The 26,232-nt window shown below is 31.9% G+C and overlaps 2 pseudogenes; one reads left to right on the top strand and one right to left on the bottom strand.

Moving 5' to 3' along the window:
* LOC117922224 overlaps nt 1-26,232 on the top strand; it is a 52,553-nt pseudogene that overhangs the window by 5,981 nt on the left and 20,340 nt on the right.
* On the bottom strand, nt 12,692-14,970 carry LOC117922042 (annotated as a pseudogene).

Genomic DNA, 26,232 nt, shown 5'->3' with positions numbered 1-26,232 from the left:
TGAATATAAAAATTAAAATTCATTTTTATAAAGTTTTCTTAAATAAAAAAGCATTTTTTTCCAATCCCACGATTCGAACCCATAACCCTTTGTTAAATCTTCCATGGGCATTGATCCAATATGAAGAAATATCTTTTGAGTACATTGATTTTATGTTGATATGATTCAATATGATGTTGGTGCAAGCCACGATTTTACTACAACTCAAGGTAATCACGGTTTTTGTGGTTGTCATCCCAAGCACTGCAGTGAACGAAATGTTGCTTACCTTAATTGTTGAAGTGATTTGTTAACCAATAAAGAAATAAATAGTTAATGATTTCAAAAAATATTCTACTATTGTAAAATAAAAGAATGAGAAAAAAAGAGGGAGAATAAATACAAATCCTCAAAGAAAAGTAAAATGGAAGAAAACTAAATCAATTTTTATTATAGGTCTCCCATTTTATAGGAAGTCACAAAGAGATATATATATCAATATGGATGATTATCAACAAGTTTCCATAATCTGATAAAATCTCATATTTTATAATACTTCCCCTTCGATGATCATAAGAATATGTCTCATTAAAACTTTACTAGGAAAAACCCTAGTGAAGGAAAAAGTGTACAACATTCTTTTAGATTACTGTAACTACCTCATTACAAACTTTGCCAGTAAAATCCAGTAGGACAAAACTTGGGTGAAGGAAAAAAGAGTACAACGTAGTGATATTCTTACCAATTAACTACCCCTCATGTTGACATGATTATATTCTCTCTAGTCGCGCAACATGGAGATCTTTGAGTCGACGTATTCCAATGAGCTTCTTGAGTATTGCAGTTGACAATGCCTTTGTGAATAGATTTATTAAATTATCACTTGATCTTACTCATTAAATAGTATTTTGATCACTCTTCTAGAGCTAATGAATGTAAAAGAACTTGGGCAATATATGATAATTTTACCACCCTTAATGCTTTCTTCATTAATCTGTGCAATGCATACAACATTATATAACTTAGTAGCATTACCTTTGATGGAGAGTAGTCCACATGTTTTTATTATTTTCTTGATTGATCTCCACAATATTGTAGTACCTCCATAGATAAATACATACCTCATTTGAGATCGAGCTTTGTGGGGGTCTAAAAGATAACTAACATCTACACAATTGATATTATGATATTTTCAAATAACATAAACCTATGTTAATATAATACATGATTGACTTTATTCCAATGTCTTTGAGTTAGTGCAAAATTATATCTTGCAAGTAAGTTAACAAAAAATGCAATATCTAGTCTTATATAATTTTCTAAGATACATACGTACTCTAGTTACATTGTAATCTGGTACTTCTAGACCAAATAGTTCTTCATTATCTTCTTTAGGATGAAACAAGTCCGTGTTCACTTAAAGTGAATGAACAACTATAAGAGAACTTACTGAATGCAATTTATCCATATAAAAGTGCTTCAAGACTTTCTTTGTATATGTTGACTAATAAACTAATATTTCATTTGAAAAGGTAATCGATCTACCGGCTAAAGGAAAAAAAATTATTTTCTAAGATCTTTTATTTCAAATTTACTTTTTAAATAGTCAACTATTCTTGTAAGCTCTTCAAGAGTTCCAACAAAATTCAAATATTCCACATATACTATAATAATTGAAAATATTCAACATAATTAATATGCATAGAAAAAAAAGGTAATACATACACACTTCCCTTTTCAAATATTCATTGAAATGATTATACCACATGCCTTTAGATTGCTTAATCGATACAAGGATCATTGTAACTTAATTGAAAATATGCTATAATGTTTTGAATTAGTTTCTTTAGGCATTTGAAATCCTTCAGGGAGTTTCATATATGTCATTATTTTAAAATACATATAAATATGTAGTAACAACATCTATGAGATGTAAATCCAGTCCTTTTGAGACTGTTAAACAAATTAGATATCTAAATATGATTGTGTCCATCATAGGAGAATATGTTTCCTCATAATCAATATCAAGTCTTTGTAGGAAACCTTGAACTATGAGTCATATATGCTTTATGTCTCGTGATTTCATTTTTCCCATTACACTTTCTTATAAATACTCATTTATATCCAACAAGCTTGATAACTTTAGGCATCTAGACTACAAGTCCAAATACTTCTCATTTTTTTAACGAGTGTAATTAATTTTGTCAGGATATATTCTTTCCATTTTGGCCAATATTTTCTATGTTGGCCTTCATCCATAGTATCTGGTTTAGGATCCTTATCATTTCTTATGATGTCAATAGCCACTTGGAAAGAAAATATATTGTCAATGACAAGAAAATTTCAATCCCATTTTTCACCATATATAAGTAGATAATTGATATCTCATCAATATCAAGTATGCTTAAACTAGGGCTACTTATTTAAACTATGCCTCTTCAGGGGATGCATAGACTAACCAATCATTTTAATAACCCATTTTATATGCAACTTCTTCAAGAGTGCCACCTTTCATATATCTTTCCTTGTGTTTTCCTCTTTGGGGAATGTGTTTGTCTCTTTAGGATCTATCACGCTTCAAGCGTGCCTTAGACTCATTATTTAATTGTCCTTGAGGGACATCAACTTATTATTTAATCGTCCTTTAAAGACATCAACTCGTTATTTAATTGTTCTTCAAGGACGTCAATTCGTACTAGAATATTCTCGATTAGTGAAAATGATTTTCTCATTTTCTTTACATTAATGAAAACATTTGGTAGTTAATTTGCAAGTTCTTGCAAATGAATAATCTTTTGAACTTCTAGTTCACATTGATTAGTACAAGGATTTAGATAAGTCAAAGTCAATGCATTCAAAATAATTTCACGTCATTGTTCTGGAATTGACTCTTCTCCTCCTAACGACTGGAAAATTGTCTCATTAAAATGATAATCTGTACAATTACTTCCCACTGCTTACCTATTTGAGAGAGACTGACGAGGCCTCGAGACGAAGAGCTCCTCTTAGGCAGACTCTCTCAGGTCCTGGTTCATTCTACATTTCAAGTGTACAAATAGAATAGTCACTAAATAAAAACTTCTAGTTTTTGTACTATATGTTCATACGCTTTTACAATGAATTAATGTTTCATCATTAACCCTAGGGGACCAAGTTGGTTTTACTAGATTCTTCTAGATCTAGCATAGTATAAAGTGTCATTCACATAGAATCAATTACTATGAGTGACGTAATATAAACTCTTCCAAAGCTTTTAATCAGGTTTCTATCACCTGATATAGTATTAACATTGTTTGTCATCAATGTTGTACAATTACTGAAATAAAAGTTTCATTAAAATAACAAGTGATAGAGACCTCACCCTTATAGAGTTGATGAAATATTATTATAGAAAAAGAGTTAAAATCAACATAAAAAATACTAGTCATTGATGATGACTTACTTCAACAAGTTCTATAAAAGCAACACGAACATATATAACATCGCAAAAAATATAGAAAAGAAAATTTAAAGTTATATATTTTTTCAATATCTCACACATTTGATTTTATAAGTGTGGAGCAATTTATACATGAAATAACTAGGAAGTATTTCAATAATCAAACTAATTGTAATGATAGATCCATAATTTTATTTAAATATTATTATAATCTAAATCAATGTGCAAAAATTAATTCATAGATCAAAACTTCAAGAGAATATATCATGATTCAAACCATCTTGTTGTCTCAAAACTTTAAGTCAAACACTACAAATCCATCTAAATATATATGTAAAGATAGAACAAAATATATTAAAAACAATAGTTGAACCTATTGTAATTTGAAAATTATTGTTGAATAATGAAAATATTGCATTAATAAAAATATCATATGTGACAACATACAATAATATATATTATTTTATATAACTCAAAAATTTTCAATCATAAAAACATATCTTAAAGAAAATTGACATGCAAAATCAAGTTATTAATCATATGACCAAGTCATATATTTCATATGTATCCAAAACAATTAATCAAAATTTTCAACATATAATTTCATTATTAAATTCTCAACAAGTAAATCCAAATAAAAGATGTTATCCATAATTTTCAAAATATAAGTATATATGTTATCCAAAAATCTCAACTTTTTATATAAAACAACCATATTTTACATTAGATATTGAAAAATAAAGATTAAGATTAATCTCAACTATTTTATCAAAAGATTATTGTGTATTAAACAACTAGAATTTGAAAAAAAAAATCACCTCTAACACAAGAATATTAAGTATAAATATTATACTTTCATGCAACCCAAAATTGCACATTTATGTGTAAATATTTCTATTAATGATAGTAGAACTTCTAATAATAGAAGTTCATAAAACAATTATCAAGCACTTACCTATTTGTATAGCTTGATATACAAAATATTAATCTTTTGATAATATGTAAATATTATCTATATGCTTGTTATCAAAGCTTCAAACTATAATATATTTCATTATAACTTTTGATTCTATGAATTTCATAAAGTTTTACAAAATTATTAGTAAACAATTTTGTTCTTCTAGCTATACGAGTTTTAACAATTATTAATTTACTAAGTTTTTCTTCATAGCTTCAGACTATGAATAATTAAAATTTGAGTAATGTTATAATAACATTAAACAACTTACAATTATGTTATGATATAACTTCTGGATATACAAAAAAATTAAAAAATTTTATGTATCTTCTAGCTACATAGTTGTTCATTGACAATTTTGTTTTGTATAACTTTTGGTTATACAAGAGAATTAGAAATTGTATGCATAGCTTTTGGCTATGAAACAATTGTTAATAAAAATTGTTTCAATAGCTGATTATGAAAAATGCGTGAATGTGAAATAAAAATTAAAAGTCAATATTTTTCATAACTTCAGGTTATGATTATTTTGTCAAAACAAGAAAATATGCAAATTTGTACATAACTTTAGGTTATGAACTATTTTTTTATGTAAATTTGTGCATAACTTAAAGTTATGAACTATTCATGTATAACTTCCAGTTACACCATATAATTAAAAGAAATTAAAGGTTAATATATTTTATAACTTCAGGCTATGATTATTTTGTCATAACAAGAAAATATACAAATTTGTGCATAGCTTTAGGCTATCAACTATTTTTTTTTTTTTTTTTTTGTAAATTTATGCATAGTTTCAGGTTATGAACTATTCATCGTGTAGATTTGTGCATAGCTTCAAGTTTTGAACTATTCATTGTATAGATTTGTACATAGTTTCAGGCTATGAATTATCCATTTTATAACTTTTAACTATATAATATGATTTGATATAACTTCCAATTATATTCTATAATTAAAAACAAATAATTAGGAGTTATATACATAGCTTTTGGCTAAGTATTTGTAATTTTGGATTTGTACATAGCTTTAAGCTATGAATTATTCATTGTATAGATTTGTATATAGTTTCAAGCTATGAACTATTCATTACATAACTTCCAGTTATATAATGTAATTAAAAAGTAATTAGAGATCATATACATAGCTTCCGACTATATATTTGTAATTTTATAATTTACCCAATAACTTCTTGTTATGAAGATTGTATATATTTTTCATAACTTCTGGTTATGAAAAATTTTCTATATAACTCCTAGTTATTAAATAATTAACATATCTACAATTACAAGTTTTTAACTTGATTATATGAAATATGATTTACATAGCTTCCGACCATGAGATAAAGTAAATAAAAATTATAATAATAGAACACAATGCTTACTACTTTTCATATTTCATTTGAAGAAATAAGGCTACATACCTATAAGAAATTTTATAGATGAATTCTTCTTTTTTTTCTATCTTGAACATTCTTATCTTTTTCTGCATACTTAGAGCATCATGTTGATAACGTGTTGTAAAATAAAAGAATGAGAAAAAGAAAGAAGAGAAAATAAACAGAAATCCTCAAAGTGAAGTAGAATGGAAGAAAACTGAACCAAGTATCATTAGAGGTATCTCCTTTTATAGAAAGTCATGAAGAGACATACATCAATATGAATGATCATCCACAAGTTCCCATAATTTGATAAAATCTCATATTTTATAACACTTTAAATATTTTATTCTTGGGTAGTTTTTATATTTTAACAGAATATCTTCTCTTGCTAGTTGTCAATATTTTGTAAAAATTTTATTCTTTAGAAATTCCTATATTTTAGGAAATTCGTGGTTAAAGAATTATTCTTTTCCTCTTCAAGTCAATCGATCTTGAATATTATAATCTTCTCTCTCAATAAAAAATTGGTTAGTCATTTTTCCTCGATCCTTGCTTCTCTCTCAAACTTCATATGTTATTAGCAGCATGTCTTATGTCTTAAACTTCATATGGTATTAGAGCTCCTAGAAACTCTCTTGAGTATCACCCTCCAATCTTTCTAATATTGTCAGTGCCCAAAACACTTCTATTTCCACAAACTCTTCTACCATCATCAATCTCTTTGACCACAATTCCTCCCTTTATTTTTATTAATACCACCACTCAAATATCTATCAAATTCATCTCCTCTTTCATGTCATTCTAATAGGATATGATCTTATAGGATTCATTGACGGAACCCGTACCTCTTCAACTATCACTACCATTGATGGCAAAAGTCCAAATTCAAAACCATTCCTTCTGGGTTCAACAAGACCAATTAATTCTCAATGCCAGTGCTAACTTTATTTCTCCTAATCTTGTTCTCTTTGTTGCTTCATCAAGAACATCTCATGGAGCTTGGAACATTTTAGTGAACACTTATGCCAAACTCTCTCGAGGGGGACTCACACAATTGAAGGAGAATCTTCGTCTCCTCAACAAAGACACTGAATCATTGATTACATGCAATATGAAAAAATCATAGTTGATGAATTTATTATGCTTAAGGCTTCAGTAGACAATGAGGTTCTAATACATTGAGGATCCTTGGTTGTCTTGATGAAGACTATATGTACAAGGACCTCTGCTTGGTCATGCGAGTTTGTGAAAGCCTCTTTACATTTGATGACTTGCATGAAAAGGTCATCAATTTTGAAGCACATCTTAAGTATGAAGCACAAAAGAAGGCAAATCTCTCCAACATGCCCACTTCTGTCAATCTCACGCAAAAATCATTTTATAATTCACCCAGAAGCTAAATGGCAAACCGTTCATCCTATCTACCTACTACCAACAAAAATTGTCCATCATTTTTCCCAAACACGGCCTCTTCACCAACTCACCAATCAAAATTTTTCACCTCACAACATTCTCCCTACATTAGCAAGTGTTTACTCTGTGACCAACAAGGTCACTTTGCAAAATGTGAGAGAGAGAGGGAGAGAAAGAGAGAAGAGGGATGTGTTTGTATGTGTGCACGAGAGAGAAAAAGAATTTAGCTATACCAAACACAAAAGAATACACAATCATTCTCAATTTAACTATACCTTAGTACTGGACTTTTTTTGCATCTTAGTCCTCAAATTACTTTTGCTCGTACTCCTTTTTAAGGATTTGTTCGTATTGATGATATTTCTCCAATTGTCTTGTGTTCGATTAGCTGTTTTCAACCTACCAAGCCAACAATAGTCATAGCCTTTTAGTACAACATTGATCTAATTTATTCAAATGATTACCATCTGTAAAAGTTTCATTCTTGTTGGTTTGAGAAGCATCATTGTTGATCAGTGACTTCAAATATTCATCTCAGATGGGCCAACTTCTTGAGGACAGACAGCATCATCTTAGAACACTTTAGCCACTTGATCAACAAAAAAAAAGAAAAAAAAGAAGGTGATTTCCTATCAAAGATGTTTAATTTCAATTATTCAGAACTATAATTGAGAAGGAGTTAATACACATTGTTAAAATGTGTTGCCTTCTCAAGTAGTATGACAATTAAAAGATATAATCTGAAAACATGACTGAATTTGCACCCATCAGACCTTTTTTCACAGTCAATAATAACTCACACAAGATAGAACTACTATGACAATTAAGTTTATTAGAAACGTAAATCTAATAGCGATGATGCTAGTGTATATATAACCTAGTCCAAATCCATGCACTGGAAGTTGAAATGAAAAACTATGAGAAACTCACGAAATGTTCCCCTGAACCACTGTAGGGCATAAGATTCATTTTGAAAATGGTAGCAATGACAGGAGCATAATCACTCAAAGGAGTTCCCAGGAATTTTACCACTTCCATGAGATAGGGTCTAAGCTTGGCGGCACAGCTGGTTATAACTCTCGCCCAATCTCTTACAGGTGGGTGAAATATTCTGAAACAAGCAATAAACCATATCAATGTGTATAGTGGAAAATTAAAATGGAAACTGAGGAACTAATTAAAATCAAGCAAAAGAGATTGGGAGCCATGATAGTCTTTCATCCATGACCAGAGTCATGATAGTCTCCATTGCTCAAAACACTTCTTCTGGGTGGTCAGTCCTTAAAGTCAAGTAACAACAATATTCAAGCATAACAAATGGAACTAAAAAAATCTTGTTATGAATTTGTACATTTATTACTCTGACATATGGTTCCTCTTTAAATATTTCAAAAATTGGAATAATTTAATTTCTTCTAATTAGGATCATTAGTTTTGTCTCACAAATACTAAGTGATCTATATATGATTCATTTGTATATCCATCTTATCATGTAGTCTATTCATAAATATATATAGTGACAAAAAAGGAACTTTAAATAATAATTTAAAAAAAAAAAATAGTCACAATAAGTAAAATAGACTCTGCTCATTAAAAATATAATTTTTTAGAAGATAGAAAGATAAAAATTAGTTATTGTTAAATGAGATTAGAAAAAATAATAATAGCTACCTTCTAGAACTAATAACATTAGGATTTACCAATAAAATTCATATAAACAAACAAAATCTATTATAAATCTATTTATATTCATGGTTTTTTTTTAACTTCATCAATATTTTTTTGTCTGATAACCATTATCCCAATTTATTTATTTTTATTCTTAAATATATTTAAAAGTTTCTATTTTATAATAACATTTTATGATTAAAATTGAATGTCTAGTAATTTTATTTTACTAAATAAGTTTCTTAATAGTGGAATATATTTGGCATTGATTTTAAAATTTTTAAAATTTTTTATAATAACATTTAAAAATTTTTCTTTTAAAATTTTCATTTTTTGAGATTTAACCAAACAATGATTAATTAAAAAATTCAAATTCATTTTTATGCTATTTAATTATTTGATTTTAATAAAATTTAGTCATATTTGTTTTTTTCACATTAAAGGAGTTTATGTTTGTTTTGAACCATGAAAAATAATAGTCCTTAATAGGATATTGTAAATAATAGAGAATAGAATCAGGAAAACTAATCTTAAAATTTATTACAGAAGTTACTAAATTCTTTGAAAATATTTTAAGAATTTTTAAGACATCTAAAGCCTTGTTTTAGCAATGCTTCTAACACACACTCCAGAAAAATACCACGTTCCTAAACACCAATATTAATTCGATATCAAAGTCTTTTATATATTTGTTGTACATATAAAATCTACTCAAATGCTCAATTAAAAAGGCAATAAAATTTTATTTACCCTTGAAATATCAACTTAAGATACATTAATTAACCCTTTTCCATTTTCTCACTAGAAAATGCAAAAAGCAAACTTCATGAAGGCAAACAAGCCCACATGTTTTTAAGTTTGACAATCCCCATGGTTTAGGAGAATTACAAATCTATAACAATATATAAAAACGTATCTTGTCAATCCAAATACTATGACCACATTTGAGAAAGCTTCCTATTTTTTTGCTTCAACTAGAAGATGAAGTTGAAATCAAAGTCACATATTTTAAAATGCATTATCCGTATTGTAAAATTTTTAAAATGAAAAAACTTCTTGCATAAGTGTGGACCCGCATTTTTCACGTGCGTCCCCACTCGATCGGCGAGACTCGTTTTTTATTTGTGAAAAATTAATTTTTGGAAAAAGTTGGAGTCGCCACTTATTTTATTTTTATTTTAAAGAGAAAATAAAACAAGAAAGAAAAACCCTAAAATGTGACTCCATAATTTTTGGAAAAAAAGGCATGTCTTTGAAAAACCCGAGTCTAGATCCGGGGATCAGGTTACCTATTGGGAAGGTACCTTTAAAAGGTAGCACCCCTCTAAGCCCTATAAAGGTCTCTACTTACAAAGTTAAGGGAAGTGTGGTCATTAATCAGTTAATTATGGATACCTAAATAGGTTAGGTGATTTTAGAGAGTGGCATGCCAAACACAATCAAATTGCAATAAAGGAGAGTTAGGGTGCGTACCTGAACCGCTCTTCAAGCGCTATCATAAAACATAAAAGTTAGTGTAGAAATGTAGCGCACAACATTTGTTTTATTCAAGCAAATCAGGCATATATCAAGACACCCGAGAATCACGTCGAATATGGATATGGTCATCAATGGCATACAAGTCCATAGAGTTCTAGAAAATAGATGAGAAGAGAGCGTACCTGGATAGCAAGCTAGTACTCCTCTATGGGAATCAAGGATATCGCAACAATAAATATAAAGTGAATTCAAGTACTTCATCAAGAAGAATAAAAAATCATCATATCAATCAAACAGTATTGAAGTGAGCATTATGAATGTCGGGCCCCCACCAAAGCCCTAATTAATTTCGCATGAGTTGGTTCTATGAATTCCATTGTTTGGAATCATAAAATTTATTCATGCTTGGGGAAAATCAAGAAAATCAGTTGAAAATCAAACAAAATAGTGAAAACGCGTGCCAGAAGGAAAATGGCAGCAAAGGGGTGTTGAAATTTGGATTTTATTGCCTAGAGAAGGATCTAATGATGGATTTTTCAAAGTCGAGAATGTTTAGTTGAACAATGGTTCTAAAATTCAATTTAAAACAGTGAATTCTCAATCAAAGAAGCAAGTAGGGGAGAAGGTGTGTGTAGTAAGGTTGCCGTGATGGAGTGGAGTTTGGGACTACTTTTGAGGCTGAAATGCTGGTATGGAAACAGAGACTTATTAGAATTCTAGAGGTCTACTTTGACAGGTGACAAGCTTCTCACAAGCAGATTCAACTATAGCTCTAATTCCACTGGATCAACATCTCTCAAGGACCCCCACTGCTATTATGGTTCAAGCTGATTAACAACTTCAACTGAGTCATAAATTAAAACAACAAGCTCGTGGTATGTCTGGCATGCGAGGGGTTCCGCCTTAGAGGGTTTAGCTTCTCCTTTCTGCTATACGAAGAACTTGTGCATGATCTGACTAAAGATTGAAGACCATGCTTCCTGACAAACTTTCTGGCACTGCCTTTGGCCCAGGAAAGTAACACAACTTCACCAACCTTTTTCCTTGATTGTTTTTCTCCCAGGTCAAGGTTGAAACAACTTTCCAAGAACTCTGGCATATAGAAGAATTCTGGAATTAGTTCCTTCGCATCTGATGTGTTGCCCTTCCCAGCTGCACTTAACCATGATTGAAAATGCAATCAGCATGGTCAAACTGACCACCCTGTGATTTTTGGTTCTCTGCACTGAATGGTGGCAAGTGCAGCGGATAGGATGGGGCAATTCCAGCACTAGGATGATGAGAACCATAATGAAACTCAAAGACCTCTAGATCGTCCCAGCTTTCATATCTTTTCTTAAATTCCTCTTCCCTTTCCACTTTCTTACCATTTTCAACCCACTCTTTCAACACTTGCCTTGATCTGAATTTATCCTTTCTATCCTCTGACTCAAAGGAAACCAAAGTTTGCTTCATACTCTCTTCTCCCTTTTCCCATTCAGAAGTGAAATTCTTTTTCAGATCTTCAAGATTGGAGGCCATCTGGGCAACTCTCAAATTTATCTCCGAGTGTGTTCATCCAATGCCAATGCCAGCTTCGAACGATTTCTTTCACATTCTGGTCTGTAGTGGATGAGTTTGAAGGTTTTGAGATGGAGTTTCTATCAATGGGCAGGTCTGCAACAATCACATCAGAAATATAAAAATCTGTTACATTGCAAGTTTGATAGTTAAGCGAGCTTCTGCTGTTATCATCACTGTCATTAGCTATTGACTGTGCCAAATTTGATTTATTGAAGCTCCCTGTGCTGTTGAGAATATTTAGTTCATTGTGAATGTCAACAGGTTCAAGAACAGGTGAGAAAATTGTCTCTAAGTTTGATGGACAGGGGACTGTGGCGTATTCCGTATTCTCTGTAGTTATGGAATCAACTAAAGATGACAACTCCATCTGAAACTGAAGATTTTCGGCATCTAACAATTATTGCTGATCAATGTCTGCTTCATTACTTTCAGTATCCTGTGTGGAGACTTCTTTGCTTGAAGAAACATCCTGACAACTTTGAATACATGATTCAAATTCTGCTGTTTGCTGAGAGATTCTAATGCGAGAGCAAGAATGCTTGGATATCATACTTGACTTCTGACATACACGGAGACCACTTTTTTGTCTTAAACAGTTTGCATTGAACTCGATTTTCATCTTTAATGATAGCATTCGATCTGTATTTCTGATGTGGGCCACAATCTTGAACCGAATACATCAGTGAGAAACAAAATGCCACTAAGAGGTTAAATCAGCTGCAGCACAGAGACTATCCAACTGTTATGTGAATTATGGAGATGAAAGTAAAGGCAGTACAAAGAGAGAGCGAGGATAGTCTTAATGGGGACTTCACAACAAGGCCTTTAACTTTATCAATTCTTCAATTAGAAACTTGAATTCTGAAATCAATCTTGATCTCCCTCGAATAGGGTAGAAGCCCCCAAGAAAATTAGATGTTTCTGTGTACTGGTGGCAATTCAAAATGTGTAATTTTAACCCCAAAACAGCACTCAATAACTGACAAATTGTAGTCTTCCCATCACCAGTTTCGCCAATAAGAAGAATGGGCTCACGCAATCTGTAGCAGAGCTCAACAAGAAAGTACAACCTCCGCATACTTTTGTCCTTGTATAAACTGAAAACACCATGGGCGTGAATAAGGTCGTATGTCCTTGGGTATGTAGAGAAAGCTTCACACCAGTCATGGTAGATGCCAATCAGTCCTCGTTCGTATACAGCACCAAGAGTACTTTTCTCAGCTATGGTGGGTACAACATTCATAACCCACAATTTAGGAGATTCAAGTGCAGCAGCAAAACCTCCCAACCCAGCATTCATACCCATGATGTTTCGGTACCTTCCTGAGTCAATAATTTTATTAATTTTTTTATAAGCATTTAAGTGCTTCTTCCATAGTTTATTGTCCTCCAGGTATGTCTCAACAGAGACTCCAGGAATAGATCCACTAGCTACTCTAGGAGGGACAGCATAAAGCCTCTTGGGAAATGGCTGCAGTTCTCCACCAGAGACTTCATCTGGACTGTTAACATCAGGATATGGACTTATGCTTGGCTCCATATTCTTGTACCAAGTATCATCTGTTTCTTCAGCTTTGCAAAAATGTAGCTCGAGCATCATCCTGTCTGCCACTGCATGTACCAGCATTCACTCTCTTCTGCCAAATTGCAATTTCACCTTGCTCATATTTCTTCTCCCAGCAAAGAAGTCTGGCAATGTCTTCAATCTTTCTCTGCTCCTCCTGGAGTTCCTCTTTAGGCCGCAGCCAAGCTTTATAGTTGTTCCTCCAATTAATTGGAGGACCTGAAAGCACCCAGTAGCCATCAGGTCTAAGTACTCTATCAACTTCCATCATGTAAATTCCATCATTTGCGCCCCATGGAATTAAGCAACGAGAACAGTGGGCCATGTCAAAAGCTCTAGATGGATATGGCATCTTTATTGTTCCAAGAGCACCAATAACAGCAGGTACACCCCTTTCGAGAGCGAACTGAACCTGTGCCTCATGATTATCCCTAGGTGCAAATGACATAGCTATGACATTTTTCTTCAAAAGGTACGCACCCCAGCTGGCAACCCCACATCCAGTGTCCAGTGCAGTTCTAACTGTACCATTATCAATTGGTATCACAGAAGCAAGCTGATTAATATATGCATCTGCTCCTTGAGGAAACTGTGTTCCTCCACCTGGGAACCTAAACACGTTACCCTCATATTGAATCCAGTTCTGAACAGCCTTCTCAACTGTCAAGCTCTTATATGGTGCATTTGCATAGGGTACATAGTCACGACTCCTTGGCCAAGGAAAAGGTGTTACATATCCTTCTGGTGCAGGGATTAGACAATGTAGCTTTTCATTTTCTGCTGGACAATGTCTTTCTCGGTAAACCATATTTTCCCTCGGGAAGGTCATTGCCCGCTTCTGATGCTGGCAAGGTGTATAATCAATGTGTTTGGAACGACATGGCTTAAATACTTTGGGTTTTGATTCTGAATCATCGGTTGTCACAGGTTCAGTAGTGTCATTCTTGTTAACACAACTTTCTTCAGCAGTTGGTGGGGTTTGGGGATATCCTGAATCCACATTGTATGGAATTAGTGCAGGAGGTGGTCTATAAATGTCAGAAGGTGATGTTCCTTTCTCAAACTCAGAAAAATATCCATATTCATCTGCATTCTCACCGTCCACATTATCCAGAGACTCTGTGTTATCTTCCTGCAGATCAGAAGACAACTCCGGCTCCTTCTCTCCACTTCTTCAAGTGCATCTTCAACATTATGGTAAAGGTTGGCTTGGGTTTTCTGGATGGATGACGAATCTTGCTGAGGCAATTGAGTTTTGGATTGATCATTGATGAGTTTCCCGTCCATAGATGAGTCAGCCACCAATATCTCCATCTCAGAAGTATCATTGGGAGGTAAGCCATTTACAGGTGCAAGGTTATTGTGAATATTACTGTTATTAGAGTTCTGGTGCCGTTGTTTCTTAAATCTGCAGCCTGCATGTCATCCTTTAGTTGTGTCACAAATTCTATATTGAGCACATGATTGCTAGTGAAGTCAAAATTTCCAGATCCCAAGACATTTTTCCTTGGTGCCTCTAAATCCATGTCAGCTTTCTCTTCATTACTCTTCCTAGATCACCCCTCTCAGAATTTCCATCCACTTGTCCAGATTCTGCCTCTTCTAGATTTTCATTCCTGGGAGAAGTTTTACCACGGTTTGAATTGGTGCTCATACTCTGAAGCTGGAACTATAGGTTGAGCATCTCTGATTTCATTTCTACCTACAGATTATGATGGCATTTCTGCTCTCCAGATTCCAGGATAAACAGCGACTGTACAGTCTTCCAGGTAGCTCTTTTCTCCTTCATTAATGCCAGGCAACCAACGAGTGTACCTCACAGAGCTCTCCAATCTGCCAGTCCTTCTCTTGCATGGATTAAATTATCTGTAGTGGGCAAATACATCCCCATATCTCTGACAAATGCCTCTAAAGTTAATATATCGTTCTTCAAAAGGTAAGCAACAGCGTCCACACTTGCAGCCTGCTGCCTATGCGTGCACCAATTACAGAATGGGGTGAAGATCCTGATGTTTTTCAAACTTATTGCTTATCTGATCATGAGCTCTTCATCCTCAAATCATATATTTTATTTTTGCATGCCTACAATGAAAGGAACAGGGGCACCAAGAAAATCGAACATCTTCCTTGGTAAAAAAGGAAGCAATAAGCTCTGCCATTCAAATGAACAAATCATGGGAATAAGAGATAACACTGTGGCCAATATAACACCCAGATTTGAACATGTTATTACCACTTGCTTTTCCAACAATACTCCTTCAAGCAATGCCAAAACACTTTCAAGGGAAAGAACTTGACAAACTGTTGCTGTTGTCCATATTGATAGTGCAAGAGCTTCCTCGGCAGCAGCTAACTCGACATTGGCCTCAACAGGTTTCAGCGAAGGATGCAACCTTATGAAATGCGTAGAAATTGGAGGTCGATTATACTCAATGGCCTGCAGAAGTGTTTTGAGTTATGTCTATGCTGGAAGATGGACAAGACTGCCTCTTAACTTCACTTCGAACAGCTGGAATTTTTGGACCCTTACGGCTTGGATGGCAAGGCGGCTCTGCTTTGGAGAACCGTGTCTGTCAATTGGACCATTTTCTATGGTATTAATAGGAACCACAAGTGAAGCATGAGCCTTGTTAACTGTAAGAGCAGTTTATTGATGGCAAAACGAGATTATGGGAATCCAATCATATTGTGGCAAGGAAAATATTAGGATCACTATTTTTCATCTTTCTTTTTAATAATGACTCCAATGGCAGGGGGTCTCCAGCGGCTGATTCATGTTCCGCCAAATATTCTGTTCAAGTATGAATCCCTTCTAAGCTGCCTGTAATTTCTGAGCCTTCACGCCGATGCGTACGTATAGCATTCCTGACACCATGAATAAATACCCCAAACTGCTCTCAGGACAAACACCATAAATGGAATCGGATTGACATCCATAACCATGCTTCTGAAATTGGGGTTCATAAAATGAAGTTGTAATCCATTTTTCCAGCATTCTTCTCTTCTTCCTTTTTTTCTTTTTCTTTTTTTTAAATCTTCCAATTCAAATTCCCCTCCAAAACCTTCCAAGGAGAGTCCCACCTTCCTTAAACTCCAATGGTAATTTTCCTTGCAAAAACATGAAATTTTTGAAGTTAAATAATTGAATGAATAGATAAGTAAGTAAATAAATTAGGAAACGGTAAAAAATAAAAATAAAAATAAACAAATAAATACAAAAATGGGCCCCACAAGCTATGCAACCACACAAGTCATACAAGTCACGCTAAAGATGTCCGTAGGCCAAGTGTGCCTAAGTGGGCCTAGAGCGGTGCCTAAAAGCCAAGTGTATCTAAAAGCTATCCTAAAAATGAATGAAAAGTCTAAGTCTAAATTAGGGCTGCCAAGAGTCACAATAAGGGATCGAATAATCCCTCAACCAAAGTCTCCAAGGTGACTCAGAAAAAGGTAAGTGGTATGAGTAGTCATGGGCCACCAAGGAACTGTTGTGGGGCATTGAAAACGAATTTTAAAGACATGTGCTAAAGGGACAAAATTGAGGGTCTACAATAAGTAAAAGTAGAATTTCTATAAGAAGTAACATTTTCCCGACTTGTATTTTAAGCTCTTTTTTTTTTTTTTTGTTTATTTGTAAGCTACAGCTCTTTGACTAAAATTAGACAAATAAGCATAGAAGCTCTTATTAGGCTTGAAAAAGAGATTTTGACTTCTCAAAATTCAATCCCAACAAGACCTAAGCCTATTTATATATAATATTATTTTTTAGGTATGGTCCACTACTAAATCACGCGCCCTTAAAATTATATTGTTTTCTCCAATTCATGGATGTGATAATTATACAAATCCTTATTATCATAAAAGAATGTTGGAAATAAGATATTTGAAAACAAAGTTCTATAACTCAAGGAGGTGTCAACTTTTTCTTCTACAAATTATAGAAAAATATATAGATTAATAACAATGTAAATAAATCTTAAGTACAACAAACATGAATTAGAACTTACAATAATATTGATTAAGATCAGAGTTTGACTCTATGTTCTTAAGATGAATATTTCATGCTTAGGTGCTTATAGTTTAGTGCATCCAATCACTGCCAAGGATCCAACAATCACTTTCTTGAGATGGCAGTACTTCAAATCATAAAAAATAGTGAATCAAACAATGTTTTGTACTCTATACAAAAGCTTAGATGTTTTGAAACTACATAAGTGTAGCTCACACTTGAATTGTATTGGAATATCATATATACTTGGGAATGACTTGGAATGGAAAGCCATGATTGGTTAGAATGGAATACCATACTCGGGAATGACTTGAAAAGAAAAAAGAGATAGATGATGGGAATGACTTGGAATAGAAAACCATGGTTGGTTAGAATGGAATAAAATAGTCGGGAATGACTTGGAAAAAGAAAAGATGATCATTGTTGGAGTGATGAAATATCATAGAGATGTTTCATTTTTTTAGATGTAGATGTACTCTTTAGAGGTGTGCCTTTAGGAAAAGATAACACTTCATGTTAGTGGGCATTTCAGTTAAGCTCATAAGCATGTGGGTTTAAATCAACCTGAAAGCCAAACCCATATATTTAGGCCCATGTGTATATGAGCTCAGGTTCAAGCCCATGTTTCTTTTAAGTTTACAAAAAGCTTGTAAATTCAGCTAGTGATCTACATATATGGGATCACTTTTTTCCATCACATTTTCCATGAATATATATGTCACTTTGAGCTCATTTCTCATTTCCCCATAAATGGTTTTTATCATGTCAATATATTATGTTCATCTACTTGTCAAGATGAATGCATTCCAATTTGGTCCCACTTGAAATATTGAAGGGCCTCATGCAAAATTTAGTTCTAAGTTATCCTTTTATCATTATTTGAAAAACCATTTCTTACAATAATCCCTCACATGAAAGGAAATTTCGTTATCATGTGCAAATGATATGTTGACACTTGAGAAAGCATTATTTAGATAGAAGATGCATTAGGATATAGGTAGCTTGCGGCTTTGAAATTTCTTGGAAATCATTGAATAACATGATGTCTTGAACTTTTTAACTTATATATAAACCAAGATAATGGTATTCACATAGCTCCTTCTCGGACATCATTGATTTTGACAATTATGCGTACTTTAGCCTTGAACAACTCCAAGTTTTTATGAGTGTTCTAGAGAATTTCAACCTCAAAATAGTGTTAATTAAAAGCAAGCCTATCATACTCCATATGGTTTTTCAAATAAGACTCATTATAATCAGAGTTTAGCCTAATTCATGGTGTAGACAAAACTATTTCATCATAGCTAGGAATAGGTATGATAATATGTCTAGTGCTTTGATTTATCCATAACTAAGTTGTTCCTTTAAGCCTAAATCTTGGTACTCTAGTAAGCTAGGTTGGTTTACTATTATGAATTATTTTTGGTTATAGACTTTATTTCATTCCCTTTAATAAGTAGTTAACTTGATCTTTTGATAAACCAAAGTGGATCCACAAGGTTTTCATTCAAAAGTAACTATCCCATAGTTTTGTGTTTTCAACACATATGTTGATATTTACCATTGTTTATATCATTTTGTGCCCTTTGAATAACTGATCAATTATCACAACATATGCTTATGTTAAGCAAAGGTTTTGAGCCATCATATGCCCTATTGGAAATTACAAAGTCACTATGCTTCTTCTAGACTTACTTTGTCTACTGTTAAAATTTTTTACCCTATGGTGGATCTAGTAATTTTAACCTTTGTTTTAAGAACTTCTATTATATCACCTCTCTTTTCATTATGAATATAACCACTAGTAGATTCAAAGTTCTTTCTATTAGATATCTAATTTTTATCATTGAACCCTTTTAGGGTTAGAGATAACTATTTTAACTAAATACCCCAACACTTTTCAAGAACTTATAGAAAGGTCTTTATCCTTTCCATAACTCATATATAGGAATTATATCTCCATCCAAGCTATAATTTTGAAAAAAATAAAGAAGGCACTCAACACTATCTTTTCTACTTGTATTCTTTAAATAATGTATTTTAACTCTCGGACTTGAGTCATGACTATCTTAGAGCCTACCATTTTGTAACACGTGCAAGTTTTAGAGTTGTGAAGTAGAACAACCTTTTTTTTTTTTTTCTGTTGCCTTCTCTTGAATTATATTCCAAGGAAATTCTCTAGCTTCAATAAGAATTGTTGTGTGAATTATTAAAAAATATATTCACTAATAACTGTGTAATTAAACTAAATAAATAAAGTAAATAGAAATTAAAAATCACAAGTAAGATTAAATGAGGCTAGAGTTTGACTATATCCTTAAGGTGAATTTGTCTCATTCAGTGCTTCTAGTTTAGTGCCAATCAGGTTCTAGAATATAATTATCACATTCTTGTGATAGTAGTACTTCAAATCATAAGAAATGGTGAATCAAATAATGTTTTATACTCTCTGCATGAGCATAGATTATTAAAATGGGCATAAGATTAGAGAAACTTTGTTACCAACTTCTAATTAGTGCTATAATCCATAATTATCTCATGGTGATAACTTACATATAGAAGGGTTTTGATCACAAGGAGAAGAACACTTTAAAAAAAATATGATAGCCACTAAAAAAAAATCAAAATTAAATATGGAAGGAGTTCCCAAGTTAATAGAATTTTTATATAAAAAACAAAACGGAGACTTAATTTTCACCTTTTGAGCTAATTATGTTGTGTCATAATTAGCTTAAGACTTTATATCATCCAAATATGTTATATTGAAAACCATAATGAAACTTAAGACTTTATATCAACTAGTCAAAACAAAAAGCCAATAGATTCACCAATAAAGACTTAAACTCTTACAAATTTTCAAAGCTCATAAATGTTATTTTGTATGATCACGGGTAATTTATCAAAGACTAAAAAAAGGATTACAACTCAAGCTAAAAAAAAAAAAGAAGATGAAAACTCAAGAAAAAATGGAGAGTAATGTAGTAAGTGACACATCAAAGTAGAGCTCACTGGAGATGACATGCGCAACTTCGCCAAAGAGCCTACACATTGCTTATAAAGGTTAAAGAAAAAGAAAAAGAAGTGGGATAATTTAGAGATAGAGGAATTCAGGGATTGAGGAGAATACGTAGAGATAGGCGGATTGAAATGGTTTAATTGCCAAAAAAAAAATAAGAAAGAAGGTGACTCAAATTGATTGAGATTGTGAAAATTTGTTTTTTGTTTCTTTGACTTTTCTTAGGAACCAAATAGATAATTAGGGTTTTTTATTTTCAAAGTTTCTGAGTTGATTAAAAGGATAGCCAAAAATTTCACTATTTGGAGACATATTATAAAGATTTTTTCTTTATAAAGAAAAAACATAAAAAGCAAAATAAAATTATTACTCTAATTATATTTGACTCTTAAGGGGTATTTTTGTGTTTTTCTAGGAAATTTTGAAAACAAAATGACTTGATTTTATTTCTTTCATTTTATCCCATCACATTTACTTTTGTAAATATAGAATTTTTTCCAAGTGGTTTTTAAAATATTTCTACCATAAACAAAACTAGTCCCTCTATTTTCTTGATAATAGATGTTATATATTGAACAATTAGAGCTAAGATAATTGTACATATTTTAAATATTTTGATTAATTTTAAGTTTTTTTTTTGGCAAAATATGAAAGAAAAATAAAAATAAAATTAAAATATATCTCCAAAAACCAAATTGAATTTTATTAATATTAAATTTTTTATTAGATTTGAAAGAAATCGTATTCAAATATCTTAAAGATAAAATATTCTAATGTTATTATTTATTACTATATTTAGAGGTAGAAAAAAATTATTACTTTTATTATTTTGTTACCATGTCTAGTGAAAGAACAAGGCATTAAGCTAAGAAAAGTATTAAAATAGCACAAAACTTTTATTAATTTGCATTAACTAGTTTGCCAGATTTTGGGTCTAAGCTTGTCAAATGAAGTATATTGTGAACTTAGTTGTGTAATCATTAAATGCTAATTATTTTGGTTGCAAAATTTTGGGCCTAAGCTTATTGAACGAGGTATGATTGCAAGCGGACTTAGTTGTGTAAACTTTTAGAAGTTAATTTTTAAAATTTAGAAACTGAAATCTGCATCCAAAATTAATGGATATTCTAATTGACTTAGAAACCAAATCTTTATATGTATATATCTATGAGCTTCTTATACCAGCATCCACCATAAGTTCTTTCATAAATTAATTTTAAGTCAAAACTAGGGGGACCTCAACCTATTCATCTAAGAAATATGATACTATAACTTCCAGCATCATCTTAGTTTCTAATTAACATAATCCATCTATTTCTTGTAAAAAATTATCATTATGATTCATCTCAAGACAAATCTACTATTGGTTTCATGTGATTGTTTTTAATATCTATTTGCCATCACTTAGTGTTAGTACAATCAACTTAATTTTTGGCTTTAGTTGAAATCATACAAAATGAATAAAAGCCCTTTATAAAAAAGAATCAACATTTGCAAAGGGAACATATAGCATCATGCTCATGACATACATAGGAAAAGGAGAAAATCATAATTAATACCCTCACCCAAATGATATTTATGAAATGTTGGCATATATAAATAACCATTTGGTCTCACTTAAAGTCGAGCATCACCAAGCTTCCTAGATTGTGTTTTATTTAAAAACTACAAGATTGAAATATATATATTTTTGAAACTTTTCTATACAAGTTAGAGGAATATATATATATATTCCTTTTTTTAATATTTTGTTTTCTATTTTTTCTTTCCAATTTCTTTCCTTTAAAGTTTCAAGGATCCAAATATAGGTAATTTCTTGCAATTCCGGAGACAAAACAATATTTTAAGTATATAAAAAAAAACTATCTTTTAATGTTTTATAAAAATAACAATGTTTAACAAGTTGTTTTTTAAAAAAAAATTAGAAAATTTGTTTGGATAAATTGTGTTTAAAAATAATTTTTCTATTTTGATTTTATAAAAACATTGTAAATTAAATTTATAAAATATTAATTATTTTAATTCTATTTTGATTTTAATTTTCGTAATTACAAATAAATTAAAAAAAATGATAAACACTTAATTTTATCCGACTTCTAACTTAAATAAAAATTTATTTGGAAATTTCCTTCTCATGAAAATCACTTTTTACAGGAAATTTCAACAATGGTTGCATCGTCATACATAAAAATAAATCATTGTAAAGTACATCAATTTATAGTTATCATCATCATCATTGTAATTATCCAAAATTAAAATTATGAATTATTTATTTTTTATTAAAAAGTTTATTTATTTAAACTCTAACAAAAAAACTATTGATATAAATAATAATTACAAAAAAATAGTAAATGGGTACATAGAAATATGTTAATTTATGGAATTAAAAACATGCTAATTTATGTTTTACATGATAAACATTATCAAATTCGATGTAGCAGTAGGCATTAGCAATCAAGGTTGCTAACTTTGTTAAGACATCCATTCTACTCTTCCATGTATACCCATTCAAAAATTATTATTATTATTATTATTATTATGAATAAGATATAGACAATAACAATAATTTCGGCAAATAATGAATACCAAGCAAAAGTTATGAGAATTGAGATCAAATGGAGCGCGCTTTCCTTCAATGCTTCTACAGCACTCAAAAGAGCGTCACTCCTAAATTGAAATGGCAAGTCTGTAGCAATCACTGGCAATAGGAAAATGTACAAAATCAGTTATATATTTATTCATGGAAATATTAATGCATTATTGTCAGTATCTGAAGCTGAGTTGCAAAAAGTGGATATTTTTCATTCTATTAAGAGATACCTCTAGTACTTGTATACTGGTGCTTTTATATATTCATTTGTACAACAAACTAACTAACTAACCTCCTACCTGAAGACGTTTTTAACCGACTTTGGTTTGTTGCAGCTGATCTTGGTTTGTTGAAGCTGATACTAGGCAGTTAGCTTCTTGTGGCTTGGTCTTCTTCTTGTTGGTCAGCTAGGTGTTGTCTATCAGTTATATATAAAGGAATACCAATGGTTATAACCCAAACGTAAAACTTGGTAGTACTATGTACTGATTGTGTAGTTTACTGTGACGATAGAATGGTGAGTATCCTCTAATGACATTAGTGCAACTAAATTTTAAATGTTTGGAGGAATACTAGAATTCTTACAAGTGGGAATATATTAATGGATTATGCCTGCAGGATCAGTTCTCTTTTTTCATTTTATGCATGGTAATATTATCCAGCTTCAGCAGTACTACAAATGCAAGCTCGCCTTATTTTGATGTGATGAATTATGGAGCTGTTGGTGATGGAAAAACCGATGATTCGCAGGTAACTATCCCTTTCTCTTCGTGCAGGTATTGAGAATTCAGCTAGAAGAGAATGGTAACTGATTCCTTCAATTAGAAATATCATCATATTTTTATGTCCATTGGTACTACATACACACAAATTGTATTATAAAACGAATAGAAAAGATATCTTTTATGTGCCATGCATGTTCAGGCATTTCTGAAGGCGTGGAATGAAACCTGCAAAGTTCAACAACAGCTTGCTACCCTTAATATACCAGCAAAGACATTCTTATTGAATCCTCTCCAATTTTCGGGTCCATGTGTGCCCACAAGTATTAATGTTCAGGTGATTAATTTGTTGAAACTATGGAGGACTAAGCTATGTTTCATTCAAATTAATATAGCATTCGACAGAATTCAAAACCTCAATTGGGAGGTAATTGATGGAGATTGGCCTTTTCATTTTTCATTGATTTCTCCACAGGTAGCAGCAAAAATTATAGCAAGCACCAATAAATCCCTATTTTCCAACAATCATTGGCTTCTCTTCTCATATGTGAAAGGGCTTACTTTGACCGGGAGTGGAACTATAGATGGCCAAGGGGCAGGTTCATGGCAAGAGAGAAGGGGAGTAGCTGTAAGCAGAAGACATTTTCATTATTTTCCAATATTTTTTTGCTCAGAAAATGTCATATTAAAATCAAAGTTCCATACATGGCTTAACAATGTGACAAATAGTAAGATTTGGTATGTCTTGGGACAGGCGTTGAAGTTTTATACTTGCCCAAACCTAGTACTTCAAGGATTGACACATATCAATCCCAAAAGCCCATATCATTTTGAAAAAATGTGATGGAGCAAACATCACTAACATCACTATAAGTGCCCTGAAGCTGCCCTAACACAGATGGTATTGACATTGCTAGCTCAAACCATGTTCAAGTTCGGAACTCCAAAATTGGAACAGGTACTTTTTTTAGATCTGTTTTAGCCCTCCAACTACATACCTTTTCTTGTATGCTATGAACTTAATCGCTTTCATTTATATCTTTCATCTTCCCCTTCCAACTCCACCTTAAGGTTTTTTTTTGTCTTTTTTTGTTCTCTTTCATTTTATCCATATTTGCTTGTTTGACATCATCATTAGTATTACAACAATCACCATCATTATAATTTGTATAATGTAGGTGATGACTGCATTGCTATTAGTGCAAGATGTTCCTTTATCAATATAACCGGCGTCACATGTGGACCTGGCCATGGTATTAGGTAAGTGGAATACATGTATTCAAATTTTAGAATAATGAAGTGAAAATAAGAACTAAATTCACATTTTGCAGCATTGGATCACTGGGAGATCCTGGATCAGGTGACTTCGACACAGTGTCAGAAGTACATGTACGGAGTTGTAATTTTACAGGACGAAACACTACTGGAGTTAGGATCAAGACATGGCAGGTGGTTATTACAACATAGTTCTTAGCTGGCAACTTAGAATTGAAAGCACAAATTTTTATTTTTTATAATTTTGTGTCCATAGGGAGGGGAGGGAGAAGTAAAGAAAATAACATATGAAGACATTATGTTTGACAATGTCCACTACCCAATTGTCATTGATCAATTTTACTGTCCTAACAATGCCTGCAAAAACCATGTAAGGCGTGGATCCCTTCCCAATTTTTTATATTTTATTCCATCGAGTTTGAGACATGTTTTGCTGATGACTCTTTTTCTCATTGTCTTGAAATATTGAAGAGCGGTACCAGTGCACTGGCAATAAGCGATGTATTGTACACCAGAATAACTGGGACCTCAAGTGGAGATGAGGTGATATCTTTGAATTGTGGTACCAGAAATTCATGCAACAATATTGTGCTTGATGATATCCACTTAAAGAGCTCAGATCCAACGAAGACGGCTTATGCTCATTGTCTTAATGTTAATGGAAAAGCATCAAATGTAGAACCTTCTGCTGACCAATGCATGCATTCCTGAGCAACCATTGATTTAGAACTCCATAGACGTAAAGAGTTGTTTTATTTTAGAACCCAGTTTGCGCATGATATTTGTTGGATGTCTCATGTAGTGAATCTTATGTTGTAACTCAATTAATAAGGGTTTTGAGGGCTGGATTCACCGAACTATCTTATGTTGTAAATTAAAACTTTATTATCTTTCACCACTATAACCTAGAGTCAAATAGTTTATCATCAAGAAAAGGATGATATTTGTTGTTTTTAATAGTATTGATCTATATGTATATATACTAAACATAATAAATGCCACACCCTAAATTCTAAAGCTATAGTTTAATTATAATATGAAGGGGTTAACTCATAATTCTAGAAATTGAAATGCGAATTAAAAAATAATATTTATTATAATAGTTGAAATATAAGCTAACTTTTTATTTTCAAACCTAGAAATTTTAATTTAGATGTATACATAACAACCAGATTTTTA

Source organism: Vitis riparia, chromosome 9 (assembly GCF_004353265.1).
Source record: "Vitis riparia cultivar Riparia Gloire de Montpellier isolate 1030 chromosome 9, EGFV_Vit.rip_1.0, whole genome shotgun sequence".
In the NCBI taxonomy this organism is placed as follows: domain Eukaryota; kingdom Viridiplantae; phylum Streptophyta; class Magnoliopsida; order Vitales; family Vitaceae; genus Vitis; species Vitis riparia.
The sequence above is the reverse complement of the archived record's forward strand: the minus strand, read 5'-3'. Positions and strand labels throughout refer to the sequence as shown.